At 38.9% G+C, this 23300-nt stretch overlaps 1 protein-coding gene across 17 annotated transcripts in view; it reads right to left on the reverse strand.

The window, feature by feature from the left end:
• LYPD6B (LY6/PLAUR domain containing 6B) overlaps nucleotides 1–23300 on the reverse strand; it is a 220507-nt gene that overhangs the window by 182774 nt on the left and 14433 nt on the right. For 12 of the 17 annotated variants that reach the window (XM_072613141.1, XM_072613127.1, XM_072613146.1 and 9 more), the window contains exon 2: nucleotides 1394–1933. The exons of the other annotated variants lie outside the window; for them this stretch is intronic. The gene's annotated coding sequence lies outside the window, so the exon portion shown is untranslated. The remainder of the gene's footprint in view (nucleotides 1–1393; nucleotides 1934–23300) is intronic. 17 annotated transcript variants of the gene reach the window in all.

Genomic DNA, 23300 nt, shown 5'->3' on the forward strand with positions numbered 1-23300 from the left:
AGAAAATGAGAATAATATTTGTCCTTCCTACTTTTTAAGACTGTTGTGAGAATCAAATGAGATATTGCACAGGAAATGCCACATACTCTAAGTATTAAGGAAAGATTGTATGTGTGTATGTATGTACATATACATATATATGTACACACACATATGTATATATGTGTGTATGTATTTCTATGTGTATGTATATGAAAAGTGATTATTATATCTATATTATATTTCCATTATCACGGATGTGATAATCACTGATTAGTGATTAAAGATAGAACCAGATGTTTCCCCTCTTCAAAGTTATCATAAAGAATTATTAAGAAAAAAAACAACTTGGACCTCCAAAATTCATGGGCGTTCACAAATTAAACAAGTTAGGCAGGCAGGCAGCACTTTGAGAGATCCTTAATTAGTGATTATTACTGAAGCTATGTGACCTTGGGCCAGTCACCTAACCTCTCCGTGCTTGAGGAAATCCTCTGGCCATAAATTACAGAAAAGGTGCTGACCTACATTGGTAAAGGGAGTTTCCTCGTTTGGATGTTTCCTATTGAATGAATTCACAGGTCCAGTCCCTTTATTGTCATGCAGATCAACGTCATCATCTTATGCTTGGCCTATCTCCCTCACAGGGTTGTTGGAATAGTCAAATGCGCTAATATAGGCTTAGTACTTTACAACTGTGAGCTTTACAATTTGTGGTTGTTACTGTAGTAGCCAGCTTTTACTCACTCTTAAAATCTCTCTTAATCCTTCTCCCTCCTCTAAGAAGTATACTAAAACCATTTATTGACTGAATACTCTTAGATGGATTGATTACTGTTACTCATATGGCCATGATCAGAAGAGAAAATAGAAATCTTTATACTGTGTGCTAAGAAATTAATGACCCCAGGGCCTGAACTTGAGGCTGTTTAAAACAAAACCAAATCTCTTGAAATGAACCTGACCTCTAAACAAATCTTTCAGGTCTCTCTCACTATAGTTTTCCAAAAGGCAAAAATCAAACCTGAAAATTCATAAAGAAGCAGTACGACCTAATTCCACTTCACTGTCTTATTCTTTAAATGTTTATTATTTAACATAGGAAAAGAGGTATTATGATGATCATTTTACAAATGAGGAAACGGAGGCCTGGAGATGCTGACTAACCAAGAATCACATAGATAATTAGAGAACTAGGACTGCAATATAGATCTCTTGATTCCTGTTGCACTAGTCTAAAAAGAAAAAAAAAAAAATCAGGAAACCACTGTGAAAAAATGTTGGGAAAGTTGTAGAGAGATTAATTATGACAAAGTAGAAGAGAGTATGGTTTCTCCTTCTCTGGATGATAAGAACCTTTCTGGAACAGATTAGAGGTATTTCCATCTAAAAGCTGAGGGATGGGTTAATTTACCTCTTTAAGTCTCTTCCAGACCTGTGATTCCTAAACAACAAAAAATAAATCATTAATAATAATTATTATTATTAATATTATATTAACATATTATATATATTAATAAATTAGCAATAAAAATTCCCATCAAATCACTGGATTCAAGGTTTTGAATCTACTAAGAAACTGTAAACAGTGAATGCACTGAGGAGGACACACTAGCATGACTTTCCTCTACTGAAAGATAAGAGTATAAACTGGAGCTCTCAAAAGTGACTTGCTTCCAAATCAGCTTTCTTCAGAGGACAGCTTCAGTGCCCACGAGAAAGAACTCTGAGCAGAAGTTGCTGTTCTGTTGTTTTTCAGTCACCTCCATTCTTCATGACCACATTTGGGGTTTCCTTGGCAAATATACTGGAGCAGTTTGCTACTTCCTTCTCCAGATCATTTTACAGATGAGGAAACTGAGGCAAACAGGGTTAAGTGACTTGTCCAGGGTCACACAGGCAGAGTCTGAGGTTGGATTTGAACTCGGGTCTTCTTGACTCCAGGCCCAGCACTCTATTGGAAGTAGAAGAGAGTGGATTTAAATCCAAGTTTTCTCACTTTTCTGGTTAGGTGACTTTAATACATGTCACTTTTTCTTGCTAAGTCGTTTTCTCATTTGTAAATGATGGTTTTTTATGAGATATTTATATCTTCCAAATATAAAAAAAACAATCATGATAATAATTCACATTTACGTAACATTTTAAGGTTTACAAAGGACTTTCTGCATTCTGTGAGTCACAACACCGAAGGAAACGCCAGCTGCTATGTAGATCGAGTTGCTCAAGAACTGAACGTTACAACAGTCTACTCTTGGTCAACATTCCAGAAAGGAATGGAATAGGGTTGTCTTTGGTGACATGGGAGGGTGAATAAAGCCACCATCCCAGCCTCAACTTTCTATAACTATTGAGGACCCTATGCATAGGCTCATGCCACCCTCACCACCCAGGCCACAGACCCCAACAGAGTTAGCTCCTGCCCCCTGCCAGGGGTGATAAAGCAGTATCTGAACTGGCATCTGGGACAAAGCAGCCTCCTCTATGGGAAGGGGAAGGCTGTAAGTCTACTGTCCTATGGCTAGCAAACATTCTTCTCCTTCTCTCTGAATCTCTGTGATTCAGAGTCAAAGGCTAAATAGAAGACTTTCATACTTGGCTATCATCCCCTACTCCCTCATCCCCATTCACTTAAGCTCTATCTCTTCCACTGTCCTTATCCCATTGCCCCATCCCTTTCTATTGTGCCCTCTGGAACTCCACTCTATTGTTAATAAATTGTCCCTCATATTATTTCACATACTTCCTCTCTTTTTTTGATCACGGAAATTTGGCTTCTCCTCCTTGCCCCAAGGACTCCACATCCTTTACCTTTTCCAGTACTAGGAATTTCTCTTTTCCTCCCCCCATCCCCAACACCCCCACACAGGCACAAGATCAAGAGGAGAAGCAAGCATGCTCCTTATTGACATTTCCAGACCCTATACTGATCATTCATCACTTTCTTCATTCTGTCCAGCTATACTGCCTTATACAGATTTTGGAGTTACATGTTAGTCCCCAAGTCATGCCCATTCCTTTCTCAAGGAGTACAGGACCTGCCTAAATCTTTTTCTCTCCAACTCAATCCCTACTTGAGGACCTCAACATACAAGCTGATGATCCCTCATCATCAACCTCCTCAACAGCTATGACCTACACCTCCACATCCCCTTGATCTTACTATCCCCAACAAAGATGCTACTTCTACAATCCAAGAGTGTGAAATTCTCCTATCTTTTCATCTCTCCTTGTGTCTCACCCCAATCTCTAGTCACTATACCACCCCTTATTTTCACAGTCCATCACTCCTGCGCCCGCTTCATTTTTCTCCCTTTGTAATCTTCTTGCAGTTTACCAATTCAATTAATCTGTTCTTTAGTCCCTTGCCTGTATAACCTGTAGACCCTCACACCTTTGTATACTCTAAACTTGGAATATTACTACCATCTACTAGTCTCCATTTCTACTCTCTCCTACCGGGATGCTGCCAAATGCCAATGGAGGATGTCACACAACCATGCTACATACTACAAGTGTATGTTATCTCATCTCATATGACTTCTCATGGCTGCAAGATCACCTTTCTACTCTTCCCCAATTAACCCTATTGTACTTTCTCTAGCATCTGTTACAAATTTCTTTTCTCCTCACACCACCTATACCCCCCTTCCCCTGAGACCTTATCTCCTATTTTACTGAGAAAATTAAAATCACCTGTCTTGAGCTTCCTCTTCTCTTTAAGACCTCAAATCCCATCAACCTCATTCCTCATTCTCTCTTGTGCCCCAGTCTTAGAGAAATAGTTGGCTTTTCTCCTTGCCAAGGCCAGTCTTTCTGTTTGCACTTTTGATCCCATTTCCCTCACTTCTCATCCATGAATTTACTCCTTACTCCAATAGCCAATATTTCTTTACTATTATTCTACCACCTACAAAATACAACCAGGTCTCCCCTCATCCTTATAAAACAAACAAGAAAACTTCACTTTACTTAGTCATATCTTCAAGCTCTCAACTTGAAACTCTTAGAAAAAGCTGTCTACAGTCCTTGCTTTGTGACCCCTCACTTTTCAACCCCTTGCAATCTGGCTTCCCATTCCACCACTTGGCGGAAGCTGCTCTTTCCAGGGATACCAACAATCTGTCAAGTGCTCAATTCAATGACCTTTGTCCAGGCCTCCACCTGACTGACCTCTCTGCAGCATTGACCACTGCTGATTCCACTCTTATCCTTGATTCTCTGCTCTTTCCTACTTCTCCTACCTGCCCACTCCTTCTCACTCATCTTCGGGGGATCATGATCTCTGGCTCCCCTGCAGTAGATAGTGTTCTTTATCTCCTCCCCAAAATTAATTGTATATTTATTATATTTTTTACCTGCCTACCTATCCTCCATTCCCCAGTAAAATGATCCCAAGCACTAAGCACAGTGCTTGGCTCTATAGAAATATACATTATCAATATTTATTGAATTGTATTCGATACTCTCAGACCTGCAAGTCTCTGAAATAATACTTAGTGTACTAAGGGCAGTAAGGATAGCTGTTCAGCACTGGATTTGATTCCTTCACTGATTCTTTTGGCTTATGCCTATTACCTCTATCTGGAGGAATGCCCCTATCCCTCAAACACCTTCATCAGTAACTGCTAGGTCTCAGGCATCGGGGTCATTTTGTTTTCTTTGTACTGCATGCTTCCTACCACCTGAAAGCCTCCTTCTATCAGTGGCATGAACGTCATTCTGCACCAAGCATGTACTGTATAGTTGAGTTATATTTCACTTTAGACAATCACCGTGTCTGCTCAGTTGATCAGATCAAGGTGTTACTGATACCACAGTCACTAGTTCGGTCCTACATTTGGGCCCATTAGCTGCACAACTACAGACTTCACCTTTAATCCTAGTCAACTGTTCCATAAACTGAGGGAATGAATGAGATTGTGTGTCAGCCTAAGACCCCCAACAACACAAGGCAGGAGGGGAAGAAACATATGCCCTATAAATAAGCAAAGAAAAATTAATAAATATCATTAAATAAAATTTAATAAATTATATAATAAAAATAAATAGAAACAAAAATGAGTAAAAATAAATAAAATTTTAAAAAGCAAATGAGTCATTTTGAATAGTGTACACAAATTAACTACAAAGGACATGTGAGGGAAGACACTATCTGTGGTCCAGAGGAAGAACTGACACATAAAAGTATGTACAGAATTATTTTACATACATGTGTGTGTATATAAACACACACACACAAAAACATATTTGTTTCTAACAATAGCCATCTTTAGGGCAGTAAAAGGGAAGAGGAAGAAAGAAATATACATGATAACCTCATCATACTTTTAAAAGGAACAGCCAGTCGTACATAATAGATTTAGGGAAATTTTTTATTTATGGAATAAATTTATGGAATTTATTTTATTTCTATTTATTTTATTCTAAAACATATATATTTATATTGCATTTATTATAGTTATTTGTTTTATTCCATAAATAAAATTAATTAAAAATTATATGAATAAGTAAAAATTTTAAAAATAAAATAGTAGTATTGCACATAACATTCTGCCCTAGTGAGAAACAATTGAATTATGGTGTCCAGTTTTGAGATCCACGTTTTAGAAAGTGTATTGGTAAAATGAGGCACATTCCGGGGAGAGGGTCCAGGATGGCAAGGACACTCACAGCCCTGCCATGTGAGGCTCAGTTGAGAAATTGGGGAAGTTTAGCCTATGGAGGAGATATTTAAGAGAGACATGATAGATCTCTTCAAATGTCTGAAAGGCGATTATGTGAAAGAGGTATTAGATTTGTTCTACCTGGTCCTGGAGGGCAGCACTAGCACAAAGTACTGGGTGAAAATTATAGGAAAACAGATTTCAGCTTAACATATGGGAGACGTTCCTGACAATTAGAATTTTCCAAAAATGGAATGTACTGCCTTGGGGGGGCAGACCAAAAGTCTCCTATCACTTTTAGTCATTTTTCAGTTGTGTCCAACTCTTCTGACCCCATTTGAGATTTTCTTGGCAAAGATACTGTAGTGGTTTGCCATTTCCTTCTCCAGCTCATTTTACAGATGAGGAAACTGAGGCAAATAGGGTGAAGTGACTTGCCCTGGATCATGCAGCTAGTAAGTATCTGAGTCCAGATTTGAACTCAGGTCTTCCTGATTCTAGGCCTGGCACTCTACCCATTGTGTCACCAAGCAGCCCATTCCTATCCCTGGAAGTCTCCAAATGGAAGTGAGGTGGCTACTTCCTTATCAGTGGTGTTGTAATTTGGGATTCATTGTTTGGTCATGGATCAGATGACCTCTGAGGTCCCTAAACTCCAAGATTTAATGACACATACAGGAAGAACGCTATTTTATGATTAGGGAATAAGCTTCAGAAGAAGAGGGAACTTGTTACATGCTCTATATTGCCTTGTACATTGTAGACACTTAAATATTTAAGACATTTCAGGGAATAAGTGTGAGAGTTTTAAATCCTACTCCCAGTTCTAGTTATGTAACTGAGAAAAGGTCTCCTTATACCTTCATGATTGAATTACTGAATCAATTAATTAAAATAAGGATAAATAATTTCTAGACACCTCTACAGCATCAGTCATTGAAAGGTATCAAGTCGGTGCTAATTACCTAGTTAAACAAGTTGGGAACCAGATAATGGATTGTATTGGGATTGGCTGAAAGAATCAGACACACCTCTGGGCTGGTGTATGATAAGGAGATTCAGAAATTGGAGTCAAACAGATTCCTTGTGCCTGTACCAGAGGGCAGCAAAGGGAGCAAGAAGGAAGAAGATAGCGATACACTCTCTGGCTCTCCATCATCAACGCACCCCTCAGGGGCCTGAGAAAGAGAACAAACTTAAACCCACTGAGGGAAGGAAGCTTCAGGGCATATGAACTGTCCTGGGCAGAGAATAGCATCCCTAGGCCTCTACAAGGACAAATCCTTTAAAGCCCAGCAAAGAGCTGCACAGGCAGCTAAGTGGCACCGTGGATAGAGCACTAGGTCTGGAATCAGGAAGACCTGAGTTCAAATGTGACTAGGTATGTGATCCTAGGCAAGTTATTTCACCCTGTTTACCTCAGTTTCCTCAAATGTAAAATGAACTGGAGAAGGAAATGGCAAATCACTCCAGTATCTCTGACAAGAAAACCCCAAATGGGGTCATGAAGAGTCAGAAATGACTGAAAAAGACTGAATAATAACACTGACAGCTGTTGATTGATTGGTTGGTTGTCGTCTTTCATTCTCAAAGAAGGCCAAAATGACATCACCACGTTGGCATCAAGTTACAGCGTGTTTAACTGTGGTTGATTAGTCTATTATAGCTTAGGAGGCTCTACCACACACAGATTGGGCACAAATAATCCATATAAACATTTGGCGTGGAGATGTCTTTAAATTTGCATGTATCGCATTTCTTTTGAACTACTTCAACTTTGCTTTGCTCATAGGGCACAGTACCTTCTCTGATGAGGGCAAGCCATCCTGGGCAGTCCTATACCAATGTCTCCCATGTCACACAATCACTTCCAAAGTTCCTCAGAGAGACCTTAAGGAGCTATGTGTTAACCCTTTGCTACATGTTTTCTGTAAGCTTGAGCCCACTTTTCCTTAGACTTTCTACACATTTGTGTCCCTAGCCTTTTGGGGAAAATATTTCGTGTCAACTATTCTTATGATGCCACCTTAAAATATATTCCTAACTAAAAAGTAACTACTTGTAGCTGGCTAGTAGTAATCAACTGGATAATCAAGGAGGAACATAATTTGTGTACTAGAAAACCGTCTCTAATCTCTCATGGTTACTCCCCCTGATTGGTTGTTTGTTGTCCTTTGTGTTCAAAGAGGACCAAAATGACATCACCAAGAAAAAGTGAAATTTCACTGTGTTGGACTGTGGCTGATCAGACCAATACAAGCTTGGAATGCTCTACCACAGATTGGGCACAGATAGTCCATGTTCAATAGTTTGATACTCCCCCTAGAAACCTAATATAAGAAACAGCCAGTTATCCCATAGGAACCATAGGAGTCAGGAAAGTAAACCAGAGAGGGTGCTGCATAAGAATAGGCCCTCTAATCAATCAGTCAACAAGTATTTATGAAGAGCCTGTTACATGTCAGGCACCATACTGAACGCTGGAGATACAAAAAGAAGCAAAAGACAGTCCCTGCCCTCAAGGAGCTCACAATTTAATGGGGTGGGGGCTGATAATGAGCAAATCAATATGTACAAACATAGATGCATATACAGAATATCTATAATGTTCTGAGTGTTGCCTGGAATCTACGCATGACACCCTCTAATCAAAGAACACAAAAGGACATTTAAGGTCAAACGAACACTAGCTGGGGTCTGATTAGCCCCAGAAACCAGTCAGATAAGTGACGGTCTAAGAAGTAGACTACACACATATGAAAAAGGGACAGAACAATAAGCTGCTCTACAGTCTTTCCGCTACATTCAACGAAGGACCTCAACAATCCCTAGATGTTCCTCTCTACAGAAGCTAGCATTATGGCAATTTCTGCCAACTTTCTGCCCCCAGGTAACTACAAGATACTGTAAACAAGGGAGACTATCTTGGATGGAAGTGTGATTCCCAATATTCCCCCCTTCTATTTCTCTGCCTAAGCCTTCAGAAATAGCCTCTTATCTTTCCTAAATCACATAAACATGTCTTTAAGGCAATCTGATTTCCCAAAGTTACTCTATAACTAGAACATGCTATTCCACATTTGCCTTTGTTTTCAGTGACATCTGATGAGTATGACATGAATGACAACTCAAAACCCATGCAGACACCAGTGTGACTAATGTGAGTTGTTTGAATTTATTAATTCAGAACTTGTCAGTTAAAACTCCTATATTAGAAGAAATTAAGACAGATGCTGGACCCTATGGGACTGAGAATCTGAGAGCAAGCAGACACAGGGTTGATTTTTAACTCTGGCTGTTAGTGTTCGAGAATGGAGTTGCCAAACTATTTTCACATGGATCAGCTTTACCCACCAATCTGAAGGGGAAAAAAACCCTACCTGGCAACACAGAGAGTTGGGAGGGGAAAAATTCTTCAAAGTCATTCACTTCAAACAACATTAAAAAGCACGCTTAAACTATTTAAAGAATTACACAAGCAAAGTGTGAAACTTAGACTTTAATAATGTATTCTGCTATGGGCTATGCTGCTTTCAACTGTCATGTGTGAGATTTGATTCCTATAAAAATAAGTTTTAGACATATACGAACCCCTATTTTCAGATTTAGCTTTATTTCATGAAGATGAGTTTTTTAATCAAGTCAGAGCCTGAAAGTATCACATCAGGATTGTGGAAACAAGAAATCATGTTTTCCTAAACTCTTGAGAGTTTCTTTCAAAGAAATCACTGCTGCCTGCTTACAGCATAGATGTGTAACTCACTTAACTCCAACCTTATCTCTTCAAAGTTGCTAACTGGTTTTGGAAAACATAAAATGAGTGGCTAGGATGTTCCACGGCACTTCACAGTAGGCCATGGAAAGGCATTATGAGGGTAGGGTGATTTGGCTACAGCTGGGGGCACAGATTATCCTGACTACGAATTAAAGATGTAATGCGTGTATTGGGATGGTCATAAACCATGACCTTGCCTAACAGGTTTTCTCACTGCTGTCTAGGAAAAACATGTCTTTTTCCTCCTAGGATCATATTTCATTTCTGACATGGCATTGCTGAGGAGTTCACTAATCTATTTTGATAACTAAAAAATCACCATATAATTAATCCTCTAGTAAGTTAGGAGGCTTGTGCTACCTAACTAGCAATGATCACCTCACTCTTTTCTATTTTCCAAACCTTGTATCCAATATGGAAAGAAATCTTGCTTCCATATTGTCAAGAATCATCCTTTTCCAACCACCTACCTACACCATGCCCCAGTTCCTTTGAGTTGATGCTACCACTTGCTTTTAGTGTCTCTGCCACTAATCAATAGTATGAAATGGACCCTCCAATTAACATTAGATCCTATTGGTAGTAAACTCTCACTTTTAAACCAGCTTTCCAACTACTCAGAACGATTGCAGAACCACCTTCAGTAGACCCTTCAGTAATATGATGGCTCCATGATCTCAGTGATGCTAAAGAAGAGACTGTTGTTCACCTAAAAGTTGAACCAGACACTTTTCAATTGAGGTAACTTACAACTTTGAGGTTCTCTGATTCACTGACCTAGCCATGTCTATTCATCCTTGGGACAGGAGATAAACTGGCTTTGTTTGGACATTGAGTGAGGTGCTGAGGGCTACTGCTGGGGAAGAGCAACCTGGCAACCAATGGGATTGTTACTCAGTATCAATTCAAGGTCTGGTGGCCCTCCTTCCTTCTTATCCTTTCACCCTTGCTTCCTTGTTTTCCCTTCCCCTTTATCCTTGATCTCCAACCCTGACATTTAAAAACTAGGAAGCTGCTTCAGTAGCATGTAGGCTAGGCTAATTCTTGAAGGAAATTTGATTATTAGACTCCTTGAAGTATAAAAACATTCAGCATAGGAGGAATGCTTGTCAGAGGTTTCACTAAAACTCCATTTGCTTGTGGAAAACGTCTTCCTCATTTATCTTGAGCTATTGCTGTGCAGAAAGAATAAGGGAGTAGTTTTATATCCTTTTAATTTGAGCAGCTTTATTATTTCAAGGTCTTATCAGTAAAGTTAGTTCTAATTGCATCTAATAATGCACAAGAGCCTTATTTCATTTTAAACCCTGAGCCTGAGTTACTGGATTGGCCTAGCTTAGGCCTGGCCTACAGTAATTGTGTTCAATTCTTGTCCATCTTTTATAAATAAGTCACAGAGTTGTAGGGGACAAACACTAAATCTTGATTTTGTGAATAAATGTGTAATACCAGGGATAACCTTCTATTAATAGCTTACTATGGTTACACAACTAACTCATCTTCCTTTCCAATCATGTATGTCCTGCACGACATCTTTTTTGCCACTTCTTGCTCAAAAGTCAGTATTGGTAATATGCTTCAGCTAACCATTCATCTTTCAACTATTCTTTGAGTCATGGACAATTCTGATTCTTTTGAAGTTGTGATCCATGATCTATACTCATCTAGAATCCCTGAGAGAAAACTGCTATTAAAAAGAGGGGATTTGGAGGAAGGGAGCATGTAGGATAATTCAAAATGCTGGGCAACTTTCCAATGTGATACAGTCTAACTTCTTCTCATTCAAATCTGGGCTCAGTTCCTTGTCAATCTTCACTGCCAGTTCAAAATAAACGCACTGATGTTCTAAGTCAACAGTCACAGCGTCGTTCACTTGATTTTTCCTTACTATTTGTGTGACCCTGGGCAATTCACTTAAACTTCCCTGGGTGCTGCTTACATGTAAAATTAAGTGGCTGAACTAAATGGCCTCTAAAGGTATTCCTGACTCTGAATCAGTGAACAAGATCATATAGGAATTCCTAGGAAATCTCTTTTGAGTGGTATTGGATCTCATTGAATCCTTATCAAGGAAGTTCAGTATTATGAGTGTATGGGGCTCAGCATAGTCTTCATGATGTCACTCAGAAATGAGATTATCTAGACAACCTCTATATCTAATGGGAATGCCTTTTTCATCTGGATTTTGCACAGGCTATCTTCCATGACCTGTGGCTAGCATGTCAGTTATACAGCTTAATCCATATTAATGACAGAAGACCATTAAGCAGTTAGCCCTATAATGGTTTCTAATAGGAACTCTTGTATGATCTTAATACGTGCATGAGAGACAACTGTTGAATAGATTCTTTTAAAGACTGACCTCTTCTCTGCTGAGTCAAATGATTTTTTTTAAATGAATAAACACTAAACTCAGCAGGATCTCCTTAGTCAATTGTGTGACTGTGAAGATGGGGTCTGCTATGGAAAATTATCTATTAAAGCCTGTTTGTATACTTCTCATATTTTCATTAAGGATATACTTGATACACAAATGGGTTATTTTGACAAAAAAGGCTTTTTAAAGAGAAGGAGAAATATGGGTAATTATTGATATCTTCCCATTTGTCTTTTTTTTTTTTTGTAATGACATCATCTTAGGATTCTCTAGCCTTCAAAGCATCCAAAGCTCATCCTGGAATGTCCCTTAGCCCCTGAGGCCTTCACACCCTGGAACAACCTAACATCTCTACAAACCCACTCATTTACCATGGATTATCCTTCTGCAAGGCCTGTTCCCTTCTCCCACTCTGGAGTCTCCTTTTAATGGAGAGACTCAGACTGGCTGCCTTTATTTTTCTTCCTTTGTATGTGTTGTCTTCCCCCATTAGAAAGTGAGTACCTTGAAGGCAAAGATTGGCAATCTTTTTTATTGCATTTCTGCCCTAGTGCTTAGTACCACTGTCTGGCACACAGTAAATGCTTAATAAAGGCGTGTTTCCTTTCTTCCTTCTGTGATTTCTTCTCTTGAAATCTTCTTTTCTTTGGGATATCTTGAAAATGAATTCAAGTTGGGTTTTCTTTAATTGTGTTACCTTCCCCAATCTCATTTTCATGAATGACCTTTTTCCTTGCTCATATTTCACAGAGGATACTGAGCTATTAAAGACTGGCTTCACATCTATTTCTTGTCCTCCTTCCATTTTCATCTTTAAATTCTCTTGAGATTAACTGGCTTAGTTGATCTCGTGCCCAGAATCTTTCACCACTGAACTACTTTTCACGGTTTTATGAAGCAATATCTTTTAATCTCCCCTCATCCGTGTTTTCAATGTTTTGCAAATAAACATACGTTCCAAACTAGTTTTGCCCTTTCCTGCCACTTGGGTCATCAAGAAGCCTGGCGCTTTCTTGGCTGTTTTGTCCCCTTCATTGTGGTGATTGTCTGACATCAGTTAAACTTGTCTGAGAAATTATGATAACCAAAGTCTTTTCTCATTTCCCAGAGTCCTCAACTTTTTAAATAGATCACATTGTAGTTGCTGCACTCACATGCTGTATCATTTCCTCATCTTTCTCCTTTTTTCTAATTTGGCAGTATTTTTTTTCCCTTTAACCAGCCAGTGATCTGAACCTGATTCAGAAATATTATATCAACTATCATTTTTCTGCCCATTGAGACGATTTTATTTTTTCTGTTTTTCAGTGCTCATCATTCCCAGTGTCATCCTTTTCTTTTCTGACAGAAGTTATTCATAATATACAAGCTACTTACTTCTAGAACGACCCTGCAAATACCTGAGTAATTATTACTTTGATGAACCCACAATCTTAATAATGTAGGTACTCTGTCAAAGGGTGTGGATGGCAACACATCCACACATTCGTGACTTGTGCAATTCTTGTCCATGTCCTCCCATAAACATTTCATAAAGGATTTTTACAGTGTTTAGTAGGCCTTACTATAGATTTTTAAGTCATTTTGTGACTATAAATGAAGTTCAATTTAGTTTTCATCTGCCTTGACTATGAGTTTTTGAAAGGGGTGGCAGATTAGATAACCAATGTATATATACCTTGTTTGGTGAATCTTCATCCTTACTGTGTTTCTTAGACAAACTCACCCAGATGTGACATGGGACATTACTGTTCCTTTGGTCCAAACAGCTTTTTTAAAGATTGGTATAAACAGGTAATCTAGAGTTCTCAATTTCTTTTTTGACAAATTTACAGTTTCCTTCAGAACCTGGTAAGCATGCTTTTGGAAACCTGTTTCACAGATCCATTTGATAGCATATTCCCTAGTCAGTACTTTTGTGATGGCAGACCATCTCTTTCTCTCCATTTGTCTTTGTGGAAACTATCATACCCAGCACCAGGTTGAAAAGGAAGGAGTCAGCGAATTATGGAAAAAGGGCTGACAGGTCATGTACGGATGAAGGTGAAAGTATAGATCTTTTAATATTCAGACGTTCCATTATTATTAGTACCTGCCTAGTCTTTTCCCCTCAATAGTCATTGCAATATAATTCTTATACCTACTGTGTGCCTCTGTATCACCTTTTGGGTCCCTCATAATTTTGACTCTTCAGAAACCAAGATATTTCACCATCATCACAGCATCACCACCACCACCACCATCATCACCACTAACATTGATGGAGAACACTGAAGCTTGCAAAGCATTATTTATTTCATCCTCACAACAATCCTGGGAGGTAGGCAGTATTACTATCCTCATTTTACAAATAAGAAAACTGAGGCAAACAGATTACTCAGTGTCACACAACTAGTCAAGTACCTGAAATCAGATCTAAACTCAGGTTTAAATACATTTATTCACTCATTTTTTCCCATGCCCTAAAAGTAGACTTCTGCCCAAGTCTACTTATCAGATACAATTTGGTACAGCGGAAAAAACATTGAATTTAGAGTCAAAAGACCTTGGTCACTAGCCACCTGCGTGATGACAGACAAATCATTTCACTCCTCTGGGCCTGTGCCTTTATCTGTAAAATGAGAGGGCTAAATGAGCATGATCATCTCTAAGGGTTATTTCCAGTTCCAAATCTGCAATTCTATAATTTTATGATCCTTTAATATACATCCTAAAGGTCACTTCTATAACAATTATCTCTGATGAAGCTGGAACTTACTTATTTTGCCATCTACCTTGCCATCATCTACCTTCTCCCCACCTGGAACAGTTCCATCTGAACCAGCAACCACAAATCCATCTCTAGGTGAATTAATGCACTCAGCTTGAATTTTCCTCCTGAGGCTGAACTTTGGCTAGTGAGTGGCTACCAATTCACCTAAAGTACAATATCTTGCTGCCATCAGATCATGATTCAAATCCATACTATATGTATATAGATCTATCTATATGTATATTTACATATATACGTACACACATACACACACACACAATTTGCCACTGTTGCTCATGTATCTCTCATCCCCTTTTTACATAATAATCAAATCAGTACTACCATTACTTCAAGATAAAATACAATAACACTCTGGTTCTATTTACCATTCCTGCCTCTACCAGACAAAATCTCCCTTCATTGCCCACCACTCCCTTGTGTACATGTGTGTGTTTGTATATTGTCTCCTCCATCTATTTACCATTCCTGTGTCTACCAGACAAAAACTACTTCCTTGCCCATCACTTCCGTATGTGGTATGGTGTTGTGTGTGTGTGCGCAAGAGAGAAAGGAGAGGGAGGGAGAGAGGAAGAGAGGGAGAGAGGGAGAGAGGGAGAGAGAGAGAGAGAGAGGGAGGGAGGGAGGGAGGGAGGGAGAGGGAGAGAGAGATGTATAGTCTCCTCCATTCTAATGTAATGTAATGTCCTTGAAGACAGGGACTGTCTCACTTTTGTCTTTGCATTTCTAGAATCAAACAGTGTCTAACACATAGTTGTGCTTAACAAATGCTTTTGTATTTCTCCCTCTGAACTCCTACAATAGTTCTATGTTACATAGCTGTATACTCAATGATATGCTGTCTTATCTTTATTGTTTCCCATTTATTACAGCCCTAGTTAAACTATCCCCAGTTACTCCCGTGAGGACAAAAATCATCCCATATACGTCTTTTGCTTCTTCTACAGTATCTAGCACAGTGCTGAGTGCAAGGCAGATAATGAACACAAACTTGTTGACAGAGAGAAGCCAAAGGATTTAAACTTTTAAAAACCAATTTATGAAGAAAATCAAAAGAAATACTCTTCCCTAACCACATCTTGGAAGAGCGATTACGATAACCTCTTTCTCTCTCCAGGGTGTACCTATTGTTCAAACAAAATAAATCCCTAAAATAGGACATTCATAATAGGATCCATGCTCTAGCTGAACAGCACTTTTATAATACCAGAAAAAAAAGGTAAAACAAATATTGGCTCAAAGAATTTTTCCACAGGCAACAGTTATAATCTTATCTCGGGTCGAATGTTTGCACAGTTAATTAGGTACTGACATTGGCTCAGCAAAATCCAGTGCCAACTCTGCAAAGTTGAGGGTTTAAATCCCCCCATCTTTATCACATATATTCACAAAACAACACACCAATCCAACTCATCAAATTCCCTTCAAAATCCATGCTGGTAATGCTATTTGTGGGATTAAGTGATAAGCAAGTCACACACCTCTTATCCTCGGACAAAAGATAATGGAATTTCAGTGCCAAAGATTCCATTTACCTATATCAAGTCAAATATGCTCACAGTCTGCCCTCCCAGAAATCAATCAAGTTGCCTCTGTTACCACCTGTTGCCTTCTGGGAAGTACATGAAACAGTAGAAATGAGCAGAAAGAGGTACTAACTGGTTTTTCTGAATGTACATCTTCCTACAAGCTACAGACAAAAGTTTATTTCCTATGGTTACCAAGCATGAAGTCTGCCAAACAATTCCCCTCAAAATCAAAGACTGCTCACAGAATCAGTTTAGCACTCACTGAAAAGACTGAATGGGTGATGTCAATTTCGGGGGGAAGTCAAATACTGTGTGAAAGACAAAAGGACTCCTCCTCAAAGTATTTTTGCCCATCTTAGAAGCAAACAAATTTTCATTCAGCCCTTTTTGTTTGCTCAGAAATGCTTGCTGGCTAATTTTCCAAGAACTTGTATAACCATCTTCCAAGGGAGCACCACACACAAAAACTTCCATGACAACACAAGGAACTTGAATGGGGAAAATTGAGGGCCCATATTCCTAAAAATGAAAATGAAAAAGCTGATGGTATAAACTCCTTTTTGAATGTCTCCACTGAGGATCCCACATGGTACCATGTGCAATTTATAATTTAATGGTGAGGAGTATTGTTAAACCACATTATAGTATCATCTTAGTGCACTATATGAGATCAGCATGATATAATTTGCCAAAGAAACATAGCAACAATGAAAAAATGTTGTGACACTTTAATTAAAGATGAATAATTTAAATGTCATACTGGTCATGCACAAATTCAGATTATGCCTCATACATCATTCTTGCCTAACTAGTTTCTCAGCTTAAATCACAGGTTATCATCTAAGATCTTGAACTGACAGGGTTTAGGGATGGTTATTTTATTATCTAGTATCTGCTAATCCCTTTAAAGTCCTACACCACACAACATAAACACTTTTGCAGATTACAAGCTACTTAGATCAACACTCACAAACAACTGCATTAGACTGACCTGAAATTAGTTTGATCCCCATGATAGAGTGGTGGCAGGGAGGCTGTCTTCATCCTGAGGTTTGAGCTTTGAGGATAATGGAGCTGTTCTCCAAGAAGAAGAATTTTACCAGATCAGGACTCTGTATCCCAGGCTGCCAGTCATACTAGTAGCACTGTCTGTTTTCATACCATGTAAAAATAAGGATCTTTAACAAACATCTGGTGATAATCTACACATATTCTACCATTTGAGCCTCAAAACAAACCTGGGAGGTGGGTACCATTTTTATCACCATTTTACAGTTGAGAAAACTGAGGCAGAGGATAAATGATTTGTCCAGAATCATGTATCAAGTAAGTGTCCAAGGCTGGATTTGAGCTCAGATCTTCCTGACTATTCCAGGTCCAGTGCTCTATTTCCTATTCCACTTAGCTGGGTTAGATGATCTCCAAAGTCTCTTCTATTACTGATGTTCTATAACTACTACTTTATGGACAAAGTACTTGTGAGCTGATACTGTGACCCCAACTAAGGATATTTCACTCCACATATAACTCTGGTTTCTCAAAGATTAGGCCAAAACAAAGATATGGCAGAAAGAAGAAGCTGGGTCCATTATCTTACACCCAGTCAATTTGCTTCTAAGAACAAAACATCAAGAGTGATGATGATGATTGAGGATGATAATGGCGGAAGTGAAGTAGGGAGGCTGGGTTTATAGAATACAGAGAAATCTTAGCTGAATTATTAGGGCCTGAAGATTAGAGTGAAGTCTAGCAGAATTAGTCAATGACAAGAATTATTATTAAATAACAAGAATTAAAGAAAGCAACTCCTATCAGCCTTTTGGCTTCCTTCCTTCCTTTCCCCTTCCTTCAATCTCAGCTAAAATCCTACATTCTTCAAGAAGGCTTTCCCAGTCCCTCTCAATAGTCCCTTCCCTCTGCTGATTATCTCCAGTTTACCCTGTATATATCTTATTTATAGAGTTGTTTGCATATTGTTTCTCCTTTTAGATTGTGAGTTTCTTGAGGAACGGGGCTGTTTTTGCCTTTCTTTGCATCATCAGAGCTTAGCATAGTGTCTGGAACATAGCAGGGATTGAAGAAATATTTGTTTACTTTGACCTTATCCCTCTCCTTCCTCTCTTGTGTTTCTGTCAGGGGATGTCAATAAGGACAGAACCTTTGGGAACAGAGACAGTACTCCAGAGGGAAGAGGGTACTTGGGAATAAGACTGATAATGACATAGAAAAGTAATGTTCACATGGGCAGAAGGAGGGTATAGAAAGGAGTCTAGGCTTTTACCTTCTTGTCATTAAGGTTATCACCATACTATAAATTCCTCTTCATGCTCTATGAGTTGCTGAATATACATCCAGGGTAAAACATGGTGGTTGCAACAGGGCTCAAGTGAGCTGACTGAAGAGGACTGATCTATGGAGGACTGACGGTCAAGAGAATTGTCCCCATGTGGACAGGAAGCCAAGAAGATGTCCAAGAAATGGACAAGAGAGCCAAGAATGTGTCACTAAAACAGATGGAAGCCAAGAAGATGCAGAGAAGGTCTAAAATCTGCCCCTAAGAGGGTAGGAGGACAAGAAACTGTCCTGAAGGTTCACAAGAAGCCAAAGATCTGTATTCTAGTACTCAAGAGGTCAAAAAGAAGAAAAAGACTGAAAGCCAGGAATTTCTCCCAAAGCAGATAAGAATCCAGAACTAATGTCCAGAGGGGAATCAAGAGGACTGATTCAAGGTGTGTGTGTCAGGAGCAGAGGAAGAAAAAAAGACAGGTAAAAGTGGTATATTTCTGTTCATCATAAGTTTATAAGGCATAAGTATTTCATATCTGTTTCCTATATAGGGCACTCTTTCAGAGATAGTCCCTTAAGTGATCCTATAGAGGCAAGATAAGAAGCTATCATAGACAAGCTTGGATCTCTCCAGGAATACAGAAAAATACTGGGCAATCTGATCAACAAATAACATTCGCAGCTTTCTCCCTCCCCAAACTTCTATGAATTGATGCTGCTTCTTCTCAAAAAGTTGATCAGGGTTTTCCTTCACATGTTGGAGCTGAAAGGAATCTTAAATTGGACTTTACTAAATCTCTTTACTCAAACTTCTCAAAAAATATCCACTGAAATAAAGCAAAGAAGGTAACCAGGTACCTGAAAAAAAAGAAAAGCATTCTAAAAACTCTGTATAATTTCTGATTAGAAAAGATACAGATGTAAAATACAATACACTCCCCTGGTATATCTGTTCATTAATTTAGGGAAATAAAGTTTCTTGATTTTAGAAGCAAATTAACTTTGTTTGAGATGCAAAAATATTAAAGATAGGTCTAAAATCAAACACATGAAAATACAAGGCAATGTAAGTAACAACTCAGAGACAAGAACCAACATAAATATGAAGGCTTTCCTTGGAAGGCCAAGAATCAAAGTGAAAATTAAGGAGCTGCATTATAAAGACAGTTGGGGAGAAGGCATTATTGAAATCTCCCAGAGGCCCCTTTCTTAATGAAACACTTCTCAAGCAACACATATAACTAGGAAGTGATATCTGTCACTAACTAAGAATAAGCCAATGTACCTCTCTAGACCTCAGTTTTCTCATCTGTAAAATAGGGGTAAGGAAGAAAGGTGGTGAATGAGAATTTCTGAGGTCCCTTCTAGATCTGAAATTCTGGACTTTCTAAGTAAATCATCTTACTTCTATCACAGAAGCTGACTGTAAGACCAAAGATGGTAACTCACTCTTCTCCAGCCATTTAATGTCTCTGAATACTTATTTACGTCACCAGTAATTGACAAAATGCTGTGGCTGATTTATGCTTACCATCCATCTCTCCATTTCTTCTGGGCAGAGCTCTAATCAAACATTTCCCTGTGAGGAAAGTGGCATTAACCATGCTCAAGGCAAATGAGACAAAATGATACAAATCAATTTTGGAAGCCATGGATGATGTGAAGGAGAGGAAGCAAACATCTGGTACCTTCTTTTAATCAATCCTTCTTGATAAGTAGGCATTGAACTAGGCTGTTTCTATTCTGCAAAAGGACTACAGGAGTTTTTGGTGCCCCAGGACAAAACCTTAACCACTTCACCCTAGTTGTTGCTCTACTTTTGGGACACTCAGAGTTTTGATTCTTTGAAGACTATGATATTTCATGATGTACAATCACCTACCATTACTAGGATAATACAGATTTTTTTTTTAGTGGTGTTTTATTTCAGAAAGCAGCTTGGAATCACTAACACTTCTGCAATATTTCTCAAATGAAATTCTTCCTACTTATCTTTCTCCCAGCTCATCACCTATCTTCAGTCAGCGAACAAGCATTTATTAAGCACCTACTATGTGCCAAGCACCATGCTAAGTGCAGAATATATAAAGGAAGACAAAAAACAGTCCCTGCTATAAACAGCATGCAAACTCCTATGTACAAACAAGGGATATAGAGGGGCAAAAAATGGGAATAATCAACAGAGAGATGACACTAGTCTCTGTTCAAGATGTATGTAGCGAAAAAGTGGCATAAACGTGACTACCTAAGAAATGCATGATCAGAGGAGGAGGCAGGCTTGTCATGGGGCTAGAGTAATGGTTAACAGCAGTCCAGATGCTGCCTTGGCACCCACAAAACGTTAAAAAATTTGGAGAAAGGCCTCCAGCCCATTGGGTGGATCCTTTCTAGAGGATTATAAGAGTATAACATTGTCCAGTAGGACATAGAAGGGAAGGCATGGATAGGTTGTAATCCCTACTGATGGAGGGAATACTCACATGAATGAGATTATGGATCCACTGCAGTAACAGGACTGGATTAGATCATCCCTAAATCCCCTTTTGGCTCTGATGCATATGCTATTATAGAGGCCAGCTTTAAGGTGGAGCAATGAGGTTTCATTGCTATAGCATCAAGAGGAGGCATTCTTGGGTCCCTCCATAACATATTGTTTCACTGTAAATAATGTGGTTCTAGCTTCTGGTTGGCATATTCATTCAACAAACCTTTATTAAACACTATGTTTAAGGCACTGTCCTAGGCACTTGGGAAATAAAAACAAACATCAAATAGTTCCTCCCTCCTAAGAAACATTTTTGAGGGGAGCAAATATAAGCAAATATGAAGTATGTCCAAAGTACATAAATATAATTTGAGGGGAAGGCATTAGCAATTAGAAAAACCAGGGGAGACCTCTTGTAAAAGGCAGCACTTGAGCTGAACTCTGAGGAAAAGCAGGGTTTCTAAAAGGCAAAGTCGAGGCACAGAGATAGCAGGAATGTCACACAGGAAGTTTGGCTATAAATTAGAGTATGTCAAAATGAGTGATATGTAAAAAGGCTGCAAAGGTTGTCTAGAGCCAGAATGCAAATAGTTTTATCCTAAGGGCAATAGGCAGCCATAACAGCCTCCAGAACAAGGAAGTGACATGGGCATTCCCATGCTTTATGGGTTGATGCAAAATACGAATTTCTCAAGAAATAATTTTCAAGTGTCACAACTGTCAGTAACATCAATCCATCAAATTCCCAACTCTACCATATGGCTTATGGAATCAGGGTCTGTCAATGGAAAAAAGAGGATAACAAAGTATATTACACAGAGTTGATACTTTAATAAATGTTTCTTGAATTTTCTGGGCAAGCGACCCTGGGACTGCCTCAGTAAATGAAGCATCACATTCTATTCCCTTAACAAACACTTGTTAAAAATTGTTTTTACACGTAACTGGGGAAAAATTAAATACTAAATAAATACAAAAAAAAAACAACCAAGAACTTGTTGTTCAGTCATTTTTCAGTCCAGTTTTCTTGGCAAAGATACTAAAGCAGTTTGTCATTTCCTTCTCCAGCTTGTTTTACAGATGAAGAAACTGAGGCAAACAGGGTTAAGAGACTTGCCTAGAGTCACACAGCTAGTAAGTCTGAGGTAAGATTTGAACTCACGAAGTTAAGTCCTCCTGACTACATGCCCAGCGTTCTCCACTGCACCTAACAATTACTCAAAACACCAACCAAGTGCTAAAGGAGCCTAAAAAAATACTCAAGGCCTTCAAATAGCCACACTCACCCAAGGTCATATTATTTCCCGTACCCTAGTTTCCATCATTGGATGAACTGGGAGCTGAAGAAGTCAACTCAACACTCAAATATGGCCTTCCACCCTCACCAAGAGCCTGCCTCCACCAAAGAATGACTCATTCACACACCCATCACAGTGCACCAGGCACAGACTACATGCCACCCACTGCAGTAGCTTTCTTTCTGTCCTAAAAATGAGCCACTCCTCAGTGCTGTGGCAAGAAGCAAAGTCAGCCAACCACTCTGGTAAATGCTCCATGAATCCCTACCAGTGGCTCATTCGCCAAGCCCTATCTCTGCCCTTATCTCCCTACATGGGCATTCCCAGATGGCACACACAGCAGAATGAGTGGGCTAACTAATTAGCAAGAATTCAGGAGCTACAGGTTCTAATGCTTACCTGCCACCAACTTCATGTGTGACCCCAAGGATATCACTTCACAGAGGTTCCATTTCCTTTGCTTATAAAAGCCAAGATAATGAAATGACATGTTTGCCTAACTACCCTAGTATAGTCCTATAGCAATGGGTACTGAAAAGATATACATAAAGATAGAAATGAATGCATCCATATCACTAAGGTGCCCTTTGAAGATAAGTGATGACATGTTTCGAAAAGCCTAAGATATGAAAGATGTTTCCTCTTTTGTTCAAACAGGTTTTAATGCAAAATGCTACCTACAAAACAGATGAGAACAGTATCTTTTATAGTTTTATTTAAACTATAAATCATTCCATTCTAGTCAATGAAATGGGCTTTTCTACTTCCACATCTTCAAAAGAAACAAGTAGGATTACAGTTAGCTTCATTTAAAATTCAAGACTTCTCTTCCTAAATTTAAAGTGACCCACAAGATTTTAAGTACTATAAGCAACAGTGGCGTTCTAAGTCACTTATTTCCCTAAGAAAGTACATCATGGGATGACCTTTTAAGAGCTTGAAAGAGATACTGAGGCCATCGAATTCAACCCCCTCATCCCACAGGTGGTGAAAGTGAATAAGGATTAGTGACGTGCCCAAGGTCACATAGCTAGTAAGGGTCTGAAGTAGGATTTGAATTCCAAGCCCAGAACTCTGTCTACTGCTTCCCCTAGTTGCATAAACTCAAATCTCCTTATATTAAGAAAGAAATGAG

Source organism: Notamacropus eugenii, chromosome 5 (genome assembly GCF_028372415.1).
Source record: "Notamacropus eugenii isolate mMacEug1 chromosome 5, mMacEug1.pri_v2, whole genome shotgun sequence".
Lineage (NCBI taxonomy): Eukaryota > Metazoa > Chordata > Mammalia > Diprotodontia > Macropodidae > Notamacropus > Notamacropus eugenii.